The 13,125-nt window shown below is 43.2% G+C and overlaps 1 protein-coding gene across 1 annotated transcript in view; it reads right to left on the bottom strand.

The window, feature by feature from the left end:
• The window catches only part of cntfr (ciliary neurotrophic factor receptor), a 327,137-nt gene extending 315,395 nt beyond the window's left edge, over positions 1–11,742 (bottom strand). The window contains exon 1 of the mRNA XM_033032525.1: positions 11,724–11,742. The gene's annotated coding sequence lies outside the window, so the exon portion shown is untranslated. The remainder of the gene's footprint in view (positions 1–11,723) is intronic.
• Positions 11,743–13,125: the final 1,383 nt, after the last annotated feature.

Below are 13,125 nucleotides of genomic sequence, written 5' to 3'. Positions count from 1 at the left end.
TAGATGTGCCCTTGTGGCTAAAGGGATCAGGGGGTATGGAGAGAAGGCAGGTACAGGATACTGAGTTGGATGATCAGCCATGATCATATTGAATGGCGGTGCAGGCTCGAAGGGCCGAATGGCCTACTCCTGCACCTATTTTCTATGTTTCTATGTAAACACGTTAATGAAAAAAATGTTAGCATATAGACTGCCTTAAATAAAAGAGAGACAGAGGAATAGATATATCAAGGAGATGAATTCTAGAGGTTAGACTCCAGACAACAAAATGCACAGTAGCAACAGTGAATAGTATTGTACAAAGGAGATAATGGTTGAAGGTTGTACTGATACTGATGAAGCAATGTATAAAGAGGTTGTTCAATAAACCAGCAGGAGAATTTATGAAGAGTAAGACAGAAGAATTATGTGCCATGAACACCAGCTAGATTGAAATTCCTGTTTCTGCTATGAATACTAAAGAATTGTACATTGTAGATAGTATCCACAGTTTGATTGATTGACCAATTGTCTCATTAATTTAGGGCTGTAACTTCAATTTCCACTCCAGAGACTCTGATTTCAGATTCCAGGCTGATACTTCAATGTGATGCTAAAGTTCTGCACAGACGTTATTGAGAAACTCTATAGTCTTTTAACCCTTGCGTATATAGCGAGGGTTTTGCCTCAGTGACCGGAACAGCATTTATCCTTCAACCAACATCTCTATCCAAATGGGGTTACCTGGCCATTTTCGCATTGTGGGAGATTGCAGAATGCACACTGGCTGCCATCTTTTCTTTTTAAATGATCTGTTCAGTGAATACAGAGATTGCTGGAAATAACAGCATTCATTCTCCATCCTTGATTGCACTTGAACCGCTGTGGCAATTACAGTGAACCACTTTGGTGGTTCCAGAGTCACAAGCAGGACAGATTTTCTTCCACGAAAAACATTTGCTAACCAGTGAGCTTTTTTACTATAATCTCGTTGATCCATACCTACCATACTGTGAGTTGTCGTTTATTTAAATTCCAGGTTTATTTACAAACATTAATTTAAATAACTCAACTCCCACCAAGTTCAAACTTATTATCCTGAATCAATGGTTCCAGACTCTGGATCCTAGTCCAGTAATTACAAACTTGTGCAGTGATCACATTTCAAAAAGGTACTTAATTAGCTACAAAATGCTTTTAGACTATAAAGGGAAAGAAAATTGAACTTTTCTCTTCTTTTCTACTGCTGGGAAGCAAGGGGGAGAATACCACAAAACCAAGGAGTAACTGAGAAAAGTAAGAACATTTAGTTACAAAATATATGACAGTGGAGATGTGAACTTAGAAGATGTACAGCCTTATAACACACTCCTTAGTTTCCTGCATAAAACTTTATAGATTTTGGAATGATATTTTTGAAATATTTACAAAATTATTCAAGACAAGAATGGAACCTAATACTGAAATGATTATATTTGGCGTAATGGAAGATGGTAATAAATTGAATACATCTCAAAATCTATTCCTTAACTATGGTTTAATAATAGCAAAAAAATTAATTCTTAAATTTTGGAAGGGTACATCAATACCAACGCTTAAAATGTGGATTGCAAGTATGTTGGACACCGCTCATCTTGAGGAAATGCGATTCCTCCTAATGGATAAATCAGACCAATTCATAACGAGTTGGTCTCCATTCGTCGTTTTTTTGGAATCATGTGGTGCAACACAATTGTAAAAAATAACTGTTTCAGGACTGGAAGAGGGTTGGTCAAGACTATAAATAATGATCTCCTTTTCTTTTTTAATTTAATTTTATTTTCTCTATTCTCTCTCTCAACTTTCTTCATTTACTCGTTTTCTTTTTTCACACACTATATATTTCACATCTTTCTATCCTTTACTATCTAACTTATTTTTCTTATTCTAATCTTTTTTCAGTGTAAAAAAAAAAAAAAAAGAAGTTGTACATAAAATGTATTATGAAAATATATATTAGGCACTTTGGTGCCATATGACTGTACTTACTTCTAATAAAATAAAAAAAATTAAAAAAAAAGAAGATGTACAGCCAAAGCGTTCAGATGGGATGACCACTAACTGGAAAGATTCAGATTGATTTGGAGTTTGCCTGGATTGGAACTAGGTTAGTCCAGCAAAAGGGAAGGGGTCAAAGCTATATAGTAGTAAACTTATAGATCAAAATATCAATACAGAGAGATATCACAAAATAAGGCCCTTGGCTAAACTCGTCCCCGCCAACCATGATGCCCTATTAAACCTAGTCCCATTGCCGATATTTGGCCCATATCCCTCTCAACCATTACTATCCGTGCACCTGTCTAAGTGTCTATTAAATGCTATTATAGTACCTGCCTCAACCACTTCCTCTGGCAACTCATTCCATATACCCAGCACCCTATGTGTTAAAAAGTTGCCCCTACGATTCTTATTAAATCTTTCCCTTCTCACCTTAAACTTACTGTGTGTCCTCTGGTTTTTGATTCCCGCTCCCTACATAAAAAAACTCCGTACATTTGCCCTATCAATTCTCTAATCTATATTACTAAAAGTCTGATCTTGACCACTTCCTGTTTTTCTGTATATTGATTTTAGAAAAAACGCTGCCACTTACGGCTGTGATATTTGTCCATCTTACTCAGAGTCCCCCTCCGCTGCGCAGGACAAGAGGAGTTTTCCCATCGTTGAAAAATAAAAGAGTTATTGGTGTTTAAAAAATGTTGAGATACTCTCTCCTGAAGGTCACGCCCCTACCGGAAGGACTATAAAACCTGGAAGTGTTGAATGCCTCAGTCAGTCTCAGTAAGATGGGGGAGCGAGAGGGTCACGTCTCTCAGTCTGAGCTGTGAATGACACTGAACACATGTCTACTAAATTTTGAGTGGTTTTACTGACCTGTCAGTGCCCTTAATGCAGTTTGAAAATACAGTTTGGAAATGCTAAAGCTGTGTTGCCTTTGGTTTGGAAATGCTAAAGGTGTGTTGCCTTTGGTTTGGAAATGCTAAAGCTGTGTTGCCTTTGGTTTGGAAATGCTAAAGCTGTGTTACCTAATTAAAGTTGCCTTGCCCAATTGAAAGTTGATTTGAGAATGCCTTGCCTAATTGAAAAGTTGGTTTGAGAATGCTAAAGTTGCCTTGCCGAATTGAAAAGTTGGTTTGAGAATGCCTTTCCTAATTGAAAAGTTGGTTTGAGAATGCCTTTCCTAATTGAAAAGTTGGTTTGAGAATGCTAAAGTTGCCTTGCCTAATTGAAAAGTTGATTTGAGAATGCTAAAGTTGTCTTGACTAATTGAAAAGTTGGTTTGAGAATGCTAAAGTTGCCGCCTAATTGAAAAGTTGGTTTGAGAATGCTAAAGTTGCCTTGCCTAATTGAAAAGTTGGTTTGAGAATGACAAAGTTGCCTTGCCTAATTGAAAAGTTGGTTTGAGAATGCTAAAGTTGCCTTGCCATCTATATAATTAAAAGTCTAATGTTGACCACTTCCTGTTTGCACTGTATATTGATTTTAGGAAAGCGCTATGAAGTATGGCTGTGATTTTTGGCCATCTTACTCAGATTCCCCCTCCGCTCATCAGGTGCCAAGGATTTTACCCATCAATGAAAAATAAAAGAGTTATTAGTGTTTAAAAAATGTTGAGATTCACACCATGAAGGCCATGTCCCTTCTGGTGGGAAGGGGGAGGGACCATAAAACCCAGAAGTGTGGGCGTGGCTCAGTCTCTGCAAGATGGTGGAGGGAAAGGTCACGACTCGCTGTCTTTAGTGGCCTTGCACCCTGCTTGAAATGGTATGAAACTGCACTTGAATTTGGTGGCCTTGCACCCTGCTTGAAGTGGTAAGAAACTGCACTTGAATTTGGTAGCCTTGCACCCTGCTTGAAATGGAATTTCAAGGAATAGCCATGAGTCAACTGCCAGCCCACCAGCCGTGAGTTAGTGAGCTGCCAGCACAACAGGCTTGAGTGACTGAGGCGCCAGCCCAAGAATCCATTTGGCCCACAATGTCCATACTAGCCCTCTGGAAACCATCCCTTCAGCCCACAACACCCATACTAGCGCTCCAGAAAGCCCCCCCTCCCCCCCCTCCCCCCCACCCCACTGGCCACCAATATTGGAATTGGTGGAGAGGTTGAATATTGCGGTGGGGGACCAGCCTTACCGTGTGATGCTGGGACCCAACGGACCCATCACAACTGCATTCTTTCCATCTTAATAACTTCCTTTCTATAGCAGGGTGACCAAAACTGTATACGATACTCCAAATGCAGCCTCATTAACATCTGTCACAACTGTAACATAGAGTGCCAACTTCTCTACTCAATACCCTCACAAGCCCAATATCTTCTTTACCACCCTATCCATTTGTGATGCCATTTTCATGAATATTTATTCCTGCACTCAAAGTTCCTTCTGCTGTACCACACTCCTCAGGGGCCTACCTTTCATTCTGAAGGTCCAGCACTGATTTGACTCCCCAAAATGCAGCACCTTGCACTTAGATGCATTGAACTCCATTAGCCATTCCTTGGCTCATTTGCTCAGCTGATCAAAATCCTGTTGTAATTTTTGATAACCATCTTCCACTGTCTATGTACTACCTACTTAGTGTCATATGCAAATTTACCAACCATGTCTTGCACATTCTCATTGATATAAACCACAAACAGCAGTGCCCCCAGCACTGAACCATGAGGCACACCGCTGGTCACAGGCTTCCTGTCCAAAAAATAACTTTCCAATAACCAACCAGAAAAAGGGTCTCGACACAAAATGTCACCTTTTTTCCCGAGACACTGTCTGACTGTCTGTCTAGCTTTTTGTATTTATCTTCTTTAGCTTCTTTAGGTATGTGAAGAGGAAAAAAATAGTTAAGACCAAAGTTGGATCCTTGAAGACTGAAAAAGGTGAATTTATTTTGGGGAAAAAGGAAATGGCAGATGAGTTGAACAGGTACTTTGGATCTGTCTTCACTAAGGAGGACACAAACAATCTTCCTGATATAGTAGTGGTCAGCAGATCTGGGGTGGCAGAGGAACTGAAGGAAATTCACATTAGGCAGGAAATGGTGTTGGATAGACTGATGGAACTGAAGGCTGATAAATCCCCAGGGCCTGATGGTCTGCATCCCAGGGTACTTAAGGAAGTGGCTCTAGAAATCGTGGATGCATTGGTGATAAATTTTCAATGTTCAATAGACTCAGGATCAGTTCCTGTGGATTGGAGGGTAGCTAATGTTATCCCATTTTTAAAGAAAGGCTGGAGAGAGAAAACAGGGAATTATAGACCAGTTAGCCTGACATTGGTGGCGGGGAAGTTGCTGGTCAATTATAAAAGGTGCAATAGCCGCACATTTGGATAGCAGTAACGGGATCGGTCCAAGTCAGCATGGATTTACGAAGGGGAAATCATGCTTGACTAATCTTCTGGAATTTTTTGAAGATGTAACTAGGAAAATGAACAAGGGAGAGCTAGTGGATGTAGTGTACCTGGACTTTCAGAAAGCATTTGATAAGGTCCCACATAGGAGATTACTGGGCAAAATTAGGGCACATGGTATTGGGGGTAGAGTGCTGACATGGATAGAGAAGTGGTTGGCAGACAGGAAACAAAGAGTAGGGATTAACGGGTCCCTATCAGAATGGCAGGCAGTGACTAGTGGGGTACCGCAAGGCTCGGTGCTGGGACCGCAGCTATTTACAATACACATCAATGATTTGGATGAAGGGATTCAAAGTAACATTAGCAAATTTGCAGATGACACAAAGCTGGGTGGCAGTGTGAGCTGTGAGGGGGATGCTATGAGAATGCAGGGTGACTGGGACAGGTTGGGGGAGTGGGCAGATGCATGGCAGATTAAGTTTAATGCGGATAAATGTGAGGTTATCCACTTTGGTAGCAAAAACAGGAAGGCAGATTACAATCTAAATGGCGTCAAATTGGGAAAAGGGGAAGTACAACGTGATCTGGGGGTCCTTGTACATTAGACTATGAAAGAAAGCATGCAGGTACAGCAGGCAGTGAAGAAAGTGAATGGCATGTTGGCCTTTATAACAAGAGGAACCAAATATAGGAGCAAAGAGGTCCTTCTGCAGTTGTACAGAGCCCTAGTGAGACCACACCTGGACTATCGTGTGCAGTTTTGGACCCCTAATTTGAGGAAGGACATTCTTGCTATTGAGGGAGTGCAGCGTAGGTTTACAAGGTAAATTCCCGGAATGGCAGGTCTGTCATTTGCTGAGAGAATGGAGCGGCTGGGCTTGTACACTCTGGAATTTAGAAGGATGAGAGGGTATCTCATTGAAACGTACAAGATTGTTAAGGGCTTGGACACACTAGAGACAGGAAACATGTTCCCGATGTTGGGGGAGTCCAGAACCAGGGGCCACAGTTTAAGAATAAGGAGTAAGCCATTTAGAACGGAGACGAGGAAACACTTTTTTTCTCACAGAAAGTGGTGAGTCTGTGGAATTCATTGCCTGAGGGTGGTGGAGGCAGGTTCTCTGGATGCTTTCAAGAGAGCGCTAGATAGGGCTCTTAATAATAGCGGTCAGGGGATATGGGGAGAAGGCAGGAACGGGGTACTGATTGGGGATGATCAGCCATGATCACATTGAATGGCGGTGCTCGAAAGGCCAAATGGCCTACTCCTGCACCTAATGTCTATTGTCTATTGACAATCTTCCAAAACAACCCTCAGCTTCCTTACATGAAACCAATTATGTATTCAGTTACCTAGACAATGCCTATGGCCTTCCCTTGTCAGACTTCTTGGCTGCTTCTTCAAAAAAACTCAATCGAATTTGTGAAACATGAATACCCACATGCCTATAGTACACTTAAAGAAAGTGATCATTCCATTTTTATTTCTCAGCTCCATCCTTGTAGCTTCAGTGGACAAACCACCAGCAACAGAGTGGGGGAAAGAGGTGAACTAAATGTGGAATGCAAAACTCCAAGCAGGATCCAAGCAGGCACACAGGTTAACATTGAGTTCATTCCTGGGCTAAATGCTGATTAAAAAGGTGATTGTTTAGGACAGGGGTCTGATTTTAACTAGCCCGAGGTCTGAGAGTCGTACCAGTGGGACATCTGCTTGATCTCATCCTCAATGTACCTGTCAGAGGTACATCTGCCCATGGCGATATTGCCAGGGTTGAACACAGTACAATGTGTTGAATGTATTGTCAGCACACAGTCTTCCTGAGTTCGGAATGATGGCTTGGCATCAGTTTCTCAAGGACACAGTGAGATGGGCAATAAATGCTGCTCCCACTTGATTGACATCCCTTCGATTATCAGGAACAATAAAGGGTTTTTTAAATGTGTGGTAACATGAAAGAAATGAGTACATCAAGGTCCAACAATCAACAATTTGGAAATGATTTCGCAGCCTGTTGCTCGAGGGCTGAGGTTTGGCCAGAATGTCAGAAAAAGTTCCCCTTCTCTTTTTTTTAAATTGGACCGGGTGAGTAACTTCATATGTTCCAGCAGCAGTATTAGACTATGTGGCCCATCTAGTCTACTCCACTATTCAATCATGGCTGAGCTATCTTTCCCTCTCAACCCTGGTTTCCTGACCCCATAACCCCTGTCACCCATACTAATCAAAAATCCGTCAATCTCCGCCTTAAGATGTCCATTATTGGCCCCCACAGCCTTCTGTGGCAATGAATTCCACAGATTCGCCATCCTCTGACTAAAGAAATCCCTCCTCATCTCCTTTCTAAAGGTACGTCCTTTTATTCTGACGCTATGCTCTATAGTCCTAGACTTCAATCTTCCATCTACGAGGAAGGTGAGGAGGCTAAAATTGAAATATTGGTGCTATCTCAAAAAAAACAGTTAACATAAAAACAACTGGCCCATTGCAGCACAATGTGCGATGTGGGACTAGTGTCACAGGTCATGGTGTTTGCCCTGCCATAAATAGCATGATCAACTAATTACAATAGCCAGATGTATTCCGGCTGTCTAAATACAACCAGAGATGTTCTCGTTCATGGGAGGAGGGCAGTATCATTACAGGGGAAAAAAAGACTTGGTGGAAAGTTCAAGACCTGGTTCAACAAGATATTTTTTAAAATCTTGCTGCTGTTTCAAGGAACGATGGGTGCTCCAGGCACAGTATGTGGGCACGTAGCTAATACCCATATCTAAGAAGTGAGCAGTAGCTCAGTCCAGAATGTAAGCTAAATGAAAATATACCAGCATAGCATTTCATTCAAATCATTTCTGTGGTATTAACAAAGCATTATCCAATATCTGAAACTTTAAGAGCAAGAAAAGGACATGGAGTGCTGGAATAGCAGAAATAACTCAGTCAGCATCTCTGGAGAACATAATAATGGATGGGATTTATATAGCGCCTTTCTAATACTCAAGGCGCTTTACATCGCATTATTCATTCACTCCTCAGTCACACTCGGTGGTGGTAAGCTATTTCTGTAGCCACAGCTGCCCTGGGGCAGACTGACGGAAGCGTGGCTGCCATTCTGCGCCTACGGCCCCTCCGACCACCACCAATCACTCACACACATTCACACACATTCACACACAGGCAAAGGTGGGTGAAGTGTCTTGCCCAAGGACACAACGACAGTATGCACTCCAAGCGGGATTCGAACCGGCCACCTTCCGGTCGCCAGCCGAACACTTAGCCCATTGTGCCATCTGTCGTCCCAACATAGATAGGTAACGTTTTGTGTCAGGACCCTTCTTCAGAGTGGGAAGCACAGCTGCGGTTGATAGATCAGCATTTCAGGTTTGTCTTTGTAAAATCAACATCCTCATGTTTCAGTTGCTGAATTCAGTTGCAAGTTCATCAGCCTACTTCCCAGAACTTTCCAGTCAGCTCTTAAATAAATGCATCTCAATACAGGTGCACAACCTTTTATCCGAAATTCCAAATAACGAAAAGCTCCGAATAGCGGACATTTTTTCGGTCCTTGAAGAAAGGTCCTTGAAGACGTTCACCGAAGGCGGCCCGCAGAGGTGACAGCGGAACCTCCGGTCGGTCCTCGAAGAAAGGGGAACTAAATCCCCATTCATAAAAGAGAAGGTGAGGGTATATTGCGCAGGAGGGTTAATAATTGACAATCTGCTGCTGCCTGCCCGCTGAGTTAAAAAGTTCCCACGGTAGACTCATGATACACAGTGTATCGTGAGTCTTGCGTGGGAACTTTTTAACTCAGCGGGCAGGCAGCAGCAGATTGTCGCTCCCTTCAGTTTCACCCCACCTACGCCCCTCTGCTTCCCGGCCATGTGTGTGACCCCTTCCCTCCCCTCTCCAGCTCCCCGCCCATTGCACCGGCGCGGGGGCTTTGCACTGTCTTCACGTCGGCGATGCCAGCAGGTCAGTGCCAGTCACCGGAGACGTCAGGACCAACGGGACACCGACCCCCAGGCCAACTGCAAGCACGGAGATCCCAGAGACCCACAGCCAGCAGCAGCCCAGCCCCGTTCCAACTCCAGAGGAAAACTGCAAACTGGCCGGATACGTCAGGACCACCAGAAGCCGCTCCCCGATGGGCCGCTACGGCGACAAGTGGCAGTTCGCCCACAGCCCGAGCTGCGCCCCCTCATCGGGACACCGACCCCCAGGCCCACTGCAAGCACGGAGATCCCAGATCAGCAACTCCAGCCCAGCCCCGCTCCAACTCCAGAGGAACACGCTGCCCGTAGGGGCAGAAGCTGATGGTGTGCAAGGTACGTCTTGTTCTTGGGGTGGCGCAGCTCGGGCTGTGGGCGAACTGCCACTTGTCGCCGTAGCGGCCCATCGGGGAACGGATTCCTCTGGAGTTGGAGGGGGTGGGGGGTATTGTGCTGTTTGATCGCCCCCTGCTATCCCAGGGACAGGGAGACACAGCGGCTTTTGAGAATGGTGGGCAATCACTTCCAAAGTTCTGCCCACACAGTCAGTACACCTCTCCTACACTTGTCTCCCGCACTAAGATCATCTCGCAGAGAATGATCCCAGCCTAACCCTCCCTATTCTCTCCTATTCTGCAAGAAAAAACTACATTGAAGCCTCAAACTCGCGATCGAGTAACTGCCGGGATCGAGGCGCAAACTCGCGACCTTGCGGATATGAGCCGAGCACTCTACCACTGAGCCAGCCGTTAAAATCTACGCTAAAAATCTTCCATTCCGAAAGCCGAAAAATTCCGAATTACGAAAAGTGTCTGGTCCCAAGGCTTTCGGATAAAAGGTGGTGCACCTGTACAAACAACGCTCTTCAAGTCAAGTCGTCAAGTCAAGTCAAGTTTATTCGTCACATACACATACGAGATGTGCAGTGAAATGAAAAGTGGCAATGCTCGCGGACTTTGTGCAAAAAGGCAAACAAACAAACAACCAAACAAACTACAAACAGAATGGAACAGAATATTCAATATTGTGGGCGGAATGAAAAAGGGAAAAACAGCAATTTAAAAAAAAGCAGTAGAGTGGTACAGTAAAGTTAGTCCCTGTTGAGATAAGAGTTTACAATCCTAATGGCCTCTTGGTAGAAACTCCTTCTCCACCTCTCCAGGTGTACGTGAGTATTGCTACTATATGAATGGGTGCTCAGGGATTGGGAGATGATGTGGGATAGTGGTCCTTAAGGAGTCAGAGGGGTCTGGAAATTCCTGCAGAAGGCATGTTGTTTGTGTGAAGAGGCCATAGAAACCCTTCAGAGTTTCACCAGGAGTGCAGTATGGCTGAACTTTGGAGATGTCAGCAGTGTAGCATATTGCTCCCAGTTCTACCCACTGAAAGAATGGTCAAACTTGGTAGAATGGAAACTTCTCTCCACTTACAATAACTCTCTGCCCCAAGTAGCACTATTTGTCCCATGGCCACTGTTATCCTTGGTCTGATCATCCCTTTCCATGTTTTAGCCACATTTATCCTCCCTTCAGCCACCACATTCCTTACGTAATCTATCATCCTACCACAATCAGAGAGCAGTGCTGAACTACTATTCACCTCTTTGATGTTGCTCAGACTATCCTTGAACAGCCTTGCTGGCTTCACCTTGCACTAAATTATTCCTTTATCATATATTCCTTTATCATATATCCATACACTGTGAATTGTTTGATTGTAGTCATGTATTGTCTTTCTGATGACTGGTTAGCACACAACAAAAAGCTTTTCACTGTACCACAGTGCACATGACAATAAACTAAACTTAAATGACCCGATTGTAATCCTGTATAGTCTTTCCGCTAACTGGATGGCATGCAACACAAGCTTTTCAATGTACCTCGGTACTCGTGACAATAAATTAAACTGTAACGGGCTAGCACTGCCCACCTGAACCAATTCTCTAATTGAGGGTGGATTGGAATGTTCCACAATCTGGAATCTGAATCCAATATCTTAATTTCACTAGCCAATCCTCACTTCTGTACTTTTCATAAAATCAAGCTTATTCCTGCTGAAGCTTTCCCAAGAGTTCAGCTATGGAACACCTTACCTCACACCATCCTCCTTCCTGGAATCTTTCCAAACGTACATTTAGCACCATGTAAATTTTGGCTCTTGATCTGCATCACCTCTGCTAATGCACTTTCCAACTTCTAACGTAGAGTTGGGGTGTTGCGTTTCACCCAGTTCTTTGATTAAAAAATGTCTGTTACCACCTTTTGCTGTAAAGATCTTCTGGCCGAATACAGCAATTTGCAACTTTAAAGGCTCAATTGCTTAGTTTAGACTAACGTTAAGTTTCAATTGTGTTTACCTCAAAATTGGACGTCTTCTTGTGGTATCAAGGACTGGACAACATTTAACTCAGCTGGAACAGCAGTTGCACTATATATAGTCTCCTGCAGCCTTTATATACTTACAATAATCAAAGTGGGAGCAAATCACAAGCTTAAATTAAGTTAAAACCTAATTAAAAATCCTCACCAGTTTGCTTTCATATACCATACATATGGTTATCTCAGCGGGGGTTATTTTCAAAGCTTTATTTCTGGCCTGAAGTTTTATTATGCTTTTCTTTAAAAAAAAAAATCACTCTCATCAGTTAATAAGCCTCAAGCAAAACGAGTGATTAGAAAAGCTTTTCCCACTGAGTTGTGGCCATATGGAATAGACTCCTAGTGAAAGCAACCAAAGTTACATTCAGCTGAATAAATGCGCAGAGCTAAGATTTAAGGGCGGTCTTTCATTTTATATTGCTTGGGGGATAAAGTATCACAAAGCCATAAAGGGCAAGTAAGTGGGGAGATTCACTCGTCCGTAATAGAGCAAGCATTACTGAAATGAATAAGTAAAATTCTGTCAAGATGTTCCAAAGATATGTGATTTCCCCCTGCTTGGTATCTCCCCATACATTCTGCCCAAACAATCTTTTATGTCTAATTGATATGAGGAAAATCTGACCTTTGCATTCATCATGAAATTGTATGCCCAAGTTTAAAAAACAAACCGATCAAATCACCCTTGTCCCTATCAGCCCATTTGATGAAGGAATTGCAGGTTTATTTATTTTTTCATGATTCCTGTGCAACTTTCAAGACAAAATACTAATTAGAAGAGTTCAGAGCAGTGGGGAGGAAAATCTGGAGTTCACTATGATGTCACTTCAGGACATCAGGGAGGAATGTAACAGAATTTGTCTTTGGGGTACAACATAAAAATTGTACAGGAAGAGCTTTGAGTGGTCAATGAGTTTTAGTTATTCTCAAGATGGACACAAAATGCTGGGGTAACACAGCGGGACAGGCAGCATCTCTGGATAGAAGGAATGGGTGATGTTATGGGTCAAGACATTTCTTCAGACTGTCTCTCCCTCCCTGTGATTCCTCCTGCTCTCCAACCATATTTTGACCCAGATTCGCTACCACCGCCACAATCACAGTGTTCTCGGGACTTGCTTGCGCCTCCATCTTCTGCCTCGGTTCTTCCAGCTCTGATTCCAGACATCCCAGTTCGTACCCAACCCAGATTAGAGTTCGAAGAAGGGCCTCGACCCGAAACGTCACCTCGAAGGGCCAAATGGCCTGCTCCTGCACCTATTGTCTATTGTCTATTGTCTATAATGATGGCTTCCACTGATTGTCGCTGGAAGCTTGCATCCTTTTCAGGATGGACGATGACAGCGAGGTCAACATTTGTAACAAGATGAGCATTTAAAG

Source organism: Amblyraja radiata, chromosome 1 (assembly GCF_010909765.2).
Source record: "Amblyraja radiata isolate CabotCenter1 chromosome 1, sAmbRad1.1.pri, whole genome shotgun sequence".
NCBI classification, from domain to species: Eukaryota; Metazoa; Chordata; class Chondrichthyes; order Rajiformes; family Rajidae; genus Amblyraja; species Amblyraja radiata.
The sequence above is the reverse complement of the archived record's forward strand: the minus strand, read 5'-3'. Positions and strand labels throughout refer to the sequence as shown.